The following is a 7,165-nucleotide window of genomic DNA, read 5'->3' as shown; positions in this document are numbered from 1 at the left end:
GACTTGGCTATACGAAAACTGAAACCTCTTTTATATGTTCAAAACAATTTGTTCTTACTCTTATAATACCATGATAATACTGACTCATTATCCAGAGTGGTTTTCACATTGCTTTTGTGTACTTTATTTTTCTTTGTTACGACTTAGCTTTAATCTGTCTAGTTGACATTTTAGTTTTCACATAAAAATGCCTTAAGGAGCATATGTGTGATCACATTGTTCGGAATGTATTGCGCAAATATATCACATAATTCTCATAACCTTAATCTTCTCATTGCATTATTGTCTGTTAATTTCGATGCTGAATGTTTTCACATTCCATGGTCTATGAGAAATTCACCCTTTCTAAGTTAGTCAGTTACAACATTAGAGAGTTAAGCCATAAAATAACAGGAATTTCAATACAGCTTTATGTATCATATGAAGGCAATCAATTAACTAAATATCACAGTACCGATTGTACTTTGTTTAATCAAGATGATACTTTACTATGGTTCACACGTCATTGAAATATTGAAGCTTAAGTGTTTACAGTAACACACGATTTGATGCAAACTCCAACAGATCATAAATATGTAATTTCAAGCACGATTAAACGCAATAAACAGTATACCAAAGTTTTTTAATGTTGTCCAACAAATATTACATATACATAAACCATATATACCATAATTCGCTGAATCTGTCTTTCTTACTTTATATACTGTAATGACAACTTAGTGCTGTAAAATTAGTAGTTAATTAACAACATATCTGTTGAATAGGAAACGTACCATTGTTGCACTTAGGTTGTAGTGTCGTTTGCTATATCAAACCCACATAGCTTGTTCTAGCTGCAGAACAGACCACTTTATTGATTCTTCTTGAGTTACATATTCACCTTGTTAATTATTCACTTTACTTCTATCCTATTTGACTATAAATGCTTAGTAACTCTTAATTAAAGTGAGTTGACTCACATGACTTCTATAATTCGTTTCACTTCGTTTTCTCCGTTCGCTTTCTTTTCTCTTTCTCTCTAAGTGTCTGCTCTGATCAACGATTGTACAAAATATACGTATTCAAAACGTCATTCTCGTATTTGCCTAATTGTAATCCCGTTATTCACTAACGCGAGTTAAGTCGATAATTATATACGACGACTGACGATATGTATAAGTCGATAACCATAATCATAGGATCAAATTGAAGTTAGATACTGAGCCACTAAAAGGTTATACTTTTTGACACACGTGTGCATTTCTGTGTAGTCGATAATATTTTCCAATTAATTATTCATTTCGATCGTTCATTGAATGCAAAACTACATAAATGAAGTTATTAGAAACTTTTACTCAACATAGTTCTTAAAATGTTTGTAAAAACTTTGCTTTCACACCATTATATACACTGATGTTGTCAAGATATTGTTCAATGCAATACCTAGTCCGTGTTCCATATTATCTGTGCTCAGAAACTACTTTTTCGGTACACAGACAACTATATTGTAAACCTTTACCGATGCAAATAATAATAACCATTAACAACGTAAGTGTATTATTATCTATTTTACTCCAATCAATGCATTTTACCACATTGATTATCATTATAAGAAAGTGATGGAAATCTCTGAGTTATGTATCATGAATTTATTTGGTTCAACTTCTATTTTTGTTATCACTTTATTCAATTGGAAACAGTTTCTCTTAATATTTAACCCCTTTTATAGCATGTCAACTATAGGCATTATTAAAAGTTTCAGATAAACCTGTAATTAATCAAAGTGAAACGACTCAAAAATAAGAAAGAAAAATTAATTCTAATCAATGACATCAAAACAGTTTAGACAATTTGTTTTTCTATCTCAGATACTATTTAAATAAACATCCGAAATGAAGAGAAAAAGATGAATTAAACTATTTCATTATTTTGATAGTGTTACATAATCTGTATTATATTGTTACTAAGGTAAACTGAAATTATCATCAATATTGGATGATTGAACAATCATAACAACTGAAGTTTGTTTACTATCAATATAACTGAGATCGATATGGGATTAGACCTAATTTATGTATGTATTTTCATCAAACAACAAAATAAGTCATACGTCAAACAAAACACTTGAACATTTATGTTTTCTTTATAAGATCAATAATTGTTTTCTTTGATCCATGTTTTGTTATCTTATCATTGTTATTTTTAGTAGGCGTAAATAAATCATTACTTATTCCAGTTGATTGAATGAAACATATACATGTTAGTTAGGCTAGATTACAATGTATATTTTCAATTAGGTGAAGGAATGTTGAAATATTTTCTTATATTAGTAAACAAAACAAAAAATATCAATATTTCAATGACTAGTAGTCATGACAACTACTATAATTGAATGTCAGTGGATTGTGCATTTCACAGTTGTATCTTTTTTTTCATAATTGATAAGTCTTGTACTAATTATTTTGATTTTAAAGTTTAAACTGTTTACTTACATGTAAAGTACTTTTATGTATGTTGGTATAATATTAACATTACACAAATAATAATAATAATAAGCGAGAGATGTCGTAAAGGTTTAATTATATCAGTAGTATGAATTTCAACCACAATAAATGTCAATTTTCAAATTTTAGTTCGGTAATATATCACAATTGATATATTCATAATATTCCAATGAAAAGAAAACTGAACTTCTGACGTTTAACAATCTAATGTAATTTACTACCTTGCGGATGAAATAAATAATTGAAATAAGTTAATACAAGTTGTATCGAGGAACTAAACAAAATATATGAGTATGTTCAAGTTATTTGTCATTATCATTCCAATCAAAGTCATTTTGTGACAGACATACCTACATATGAAAAGTGTGATATTTGTAACGTATGAGATTGGAACAGAACTAGATATGATTGTTTTGTCTAAACAGTCAAAGTCAGATGGATAGTAAAACCTTCCTTCCTATCGTAAATAGTAGAGTTCAAGGTAACTTAAAAACGTTCCAATCGGTCACCTTTCTTTAAAGTAAAAAGAACCCTTTCAATTATTTTAATTTTTTAAATATCAATTTCATAATCAGTAAAAATAGCATGTACTGCTATCTGTAATTCAGTTTTGAGATTTTCAAATTCTACAAAATTAGTAGAAGGTCATTATGTGTAGTTTAGATGTTTCTTGACACGAGTGAAGATATCACAAGATCAGTCTTTAATATAGAAAATCATCACAATCAACACGACATTTTCTGTGGACACAATTTTGTCTTGAGGTGAAAAAGGTCTATTCCTCCATTCTAATTAGCTTAAATCCTCCACCACGGCTAATAATTATCCTTATGATTTCACAATACAATTTGCTTAATTGTTTCATATTTAATGATCTGCATTTTTCATATTCAAATAACTTCTACCAAAACGTTGCGTTTAATATTTAACTTCTTAAAATATATATCCTCCTCATTGTATTCCCTAGAAGAATTTATCATCAAATTTAATACATAATCTATTGATCAATCTAAACTAATACAAAATCTAATCTCTTCGTTTCTCATTGTCTTTAACTAACCAACCAATCAGTCAAAATAACAAATTTCCTCGCTTCAGTTAATTTATAGTCAAATGTAAAACGTTCAATATTATCTAATAATAGCGATTATTTTGTTTACAGACTTTATTATTTTCATCTTCAAGATTATATGGAGAAATAGAAAAATGATTTAAAGATTCATTAATAACATAATATGATAATAAATGACAATTATTCATTCCTCTTCTCATATTGTTATTATTTCATACTTCGGCACAATACACACAGTACATACATATGCCAATAAGAGACTGATCGATTGCAGACCTAAACATCAATGGGAAGATTCAAGTAAACAATACGAGATGAATTTAAACTTCACCCCATTGCATAAGCGAGTGACTATCAGGACTCAGTAGCTAACTGGATAACACGATGGCGTTTGGAGTGAACGGTACTGCATTCGAGTTCCAGAGTGGCCATCAACTTTGAGATGCGGGTATTTCCAGCTGACGATTCTGAAATAGGACGAAACACCCGTCCTGGATTCCAATGCTAGCAACTATAAATCTTTGTTTATTTTGTCTGTTGTTGAAAACTTAAAATAAGTATTCGTTTGACGGGAAATTATTCATCTATTAAATTTTAACAGCTTATCGCATGTAATATCCTACATTTCTGGGTTATTTTGTGCTTGTTGATTTTCTACCTTGCTTTATGTGAAAGATTGTGATACTACATAGGTACGTTGTTACAAAAGTGTTTAAACCAACAAGATACCGCTTAATGCATATTGAAGAGATCGATATCATTTTTTCCATACATCTAATTCATTTTACTTGTTGACACTAGCCAAAACGTATATATTTTTACTAAAAACGTACGTATTATATATTGATATAAGATCTGCGTAAACCATTGTTTCTATTGATAGATCGGTTAATTAGGTAGATCTCCGTCGACTGATACGGTTGGAACATATGCTACTCATTCCTAACTATCCCCAATCTAGATAGGCGATTTTCGCTAATATCCAATTAAGTAAGAAGAAAGACATGGCATTAGTTCATGAATCCATTGACTGTTGATACGAACCATGGTGGTAGTTGCAAACTATGTTTTTAAGATAAACAAAATATCCGTAAACGATGGTTAGAAAATTTGGGTGATAAGACGTAGAATTGTTCATGGTGGTGTTGATGAATGTTCCCTTTATCTTTATCGATCTTGAATTCCAATTTTCTTTCATTTATTTCTTTTAACTGTTTTTTCTTGCCCTATTCTTGATCCTGAATCAGTTTTGTAATCATTATTGCCATTAAAATATACTGATATCTCCCCTCGTTAATCTCATCACTTTCCAGTGTAGTACAGTAACTTGAACCAACGTACCTCTATGACAGACTCTGCATTGATAATAACTGACAAAATGGGATGTGTTAAAATATCACGTGAGGCAAAGTTTGATCTCGATTTACATTAAGATAATGTTCTCTTATTACTTAGAAACAAATGCACTGAATGCCACATATTTTAATGTGTATTATTTTAACATGTTTGACTCATAATCAAATGGGGCGCAATTAGGATGAACTGATAACAAAAAAATGTAAAACTGTAATTGAATTATTGTTTATATGAGCACCAAAAGACACCTTCATGAACAATTTCATTCGACTATGGTCAATGTTTTAGTTATAAAGAAAATCACTCTCATACAGTTTATTTTTATCGACAGAGGATGTCTAAACAGTAGTCAATTTCTTCCATTATTTTAAATAAATTTTTACTTGTATAAATAAATCTATACAGAATGTAAAATATTTAATGAATTTTGTTGAAGTTTTGTTCTCGGAGCTGGATAGTTTGGTTGTGAAGCTTTCATCGTTCTTCTAAACGACCGCATCAGTTGATGATATCGTCATCAATCTGAGATAACAAACCTTCTCCACCATCTCATTATTGAATTTTCCCAACTTGATTTATATTTTATATATAAGTATGATTCATTGTTGTTTTTCTGTTTTTTTCATAAAATGTATTAACAACATCAACTATATTTCAAGTATTTGTCGGTTTCTGTAGGGATTTAAGGAATAGCTGCTATTATTTCTAGTAAGTGTTCTTACCGATATTATATAATTACTTTTAAGTTGATTTACTGAATATAATAAACTAATATTATTTATTTGATCAAACTGTAAAAATGTATGTACCATTATAATTAACTCCGCCTGTAGCTCTAACAGGGTTACTGCCGGTCCCAAGCCCGGATAAAGGAGAAGGGTTGGGCATGGGGTTAGCGTCCCCATCCCGTAGAAAACTAACTCGCTAAAAAAACGCTTACCAGAAAAAATAATCCAAACCATTTAAACTCTGCCCTGGGAGTTAGAAGGTCTTCAGTTAGAAGAATTATGACGCTTCATGGTGAAAGCCGAGTCCCTTCGGAAGCCACGAGGCCGATGCCCCTTCTAACAACTAGAGCAAAAATTTTTATAGGTACATGGAACGTTCGAACAATGTGGGAAACCGGGAAGACCAGTCAAATAGCAATGGAAATGAGGAGATACAACTTAGCAGTACTGGGAATCAGCGAAACCCACTGGACCCAAGCTGGACAGAAAAGGCTAGCCACGGGAGAGACGCTGCTATACTCCGGTCACGAAGAGGAAAATGCTCCACACACTCAGGGAGTTGCTCTTATGCTGTTCAAAGTAGCACGAAATGCACTCGTAGGATGGGAGTCTCACGGATCCAGAATCATCAAAGCATCATTCAAAACAAAGAAGGAGGGGATCTTAATGAATATTATCCAATGTTATGCACCCACCAATGATAGCAACGACGACATCAAAGATCAGTTCTACGAGCGGCTGCAGTCAATCATTGAGAAATGCCGAAGAAAGGACCTAACTATTCTGATGGGAGATCTAAATGCCAAAGTCGGAATAGACAACACTGGATATGGAGATATTATGGGACGACATGGACTGGGAGAAAGAAACGAAAATGGAGAAAGATTTGCAAGTTTGTGTGCATTCAACAAATTAGTCATAGGAGGCACAATATTTCCACATAAACGTATACACAAGGCTACATGGATCTCACCGGATCACACTACAGAGAACCAAATCGATCATATCTGCATCAACAAAAATTCCGAAGGACAATGGAAGATGTGAGAACCAGGAGAGGTGCTGACGTAGCTTCAGATCACCACCTAGTTGTAGCCAATTTAAAACTGAAGCTGAAAAAGAACTGGACGACTGGACAAACAGCACTACAAAGGTTCAATACAGCCTTCCTTCGAGATACTGACAAACTCAATACATTCAAGATAGCTCTCAACAACAGGTTCCAAGCCTTACAGAATCTACTGAAGGAAGGAGAGACTACTATGCAGGACAACTGGAAAGACATCAAAGAAGCATTAACTTCAACGTGTCAAGAGGTTCTGGGCCTAAAGAAACACCATCATAAGGAATGGATCTCTATAGAAACACTGGACAAGATCAAAGAAAGGAAGAACAAGAAGGCAGCAATTAAAAACAGCCGAACACGAACAGAGAAAGTCCAAGCACAAGCTGAGTACATAGAAGCAAACAAACAAGTGAAGAGGAGCATTAGAGCCGACAAGAAGAAATACGTGGAAGAACTAGCA

This window comes from Schistosoma haematobium, chromosome 2 (genome assembly GCF_000699445.3).
Source record: "Schistosoma haematobium chromosome 2, whole genome shotgun sequence".
Lineage (NCBI taxonomy): Eukaryota > Metazoa > Platyhelminthes > Trematoda > Strigeidida > Schistosomatidae > Schistosoma > Schistosoma haematobium.
The sequence above is the reverse complement of the archived record's forward strand: the minus strand, read 5'-3'. Positions refer to the sequence as shown.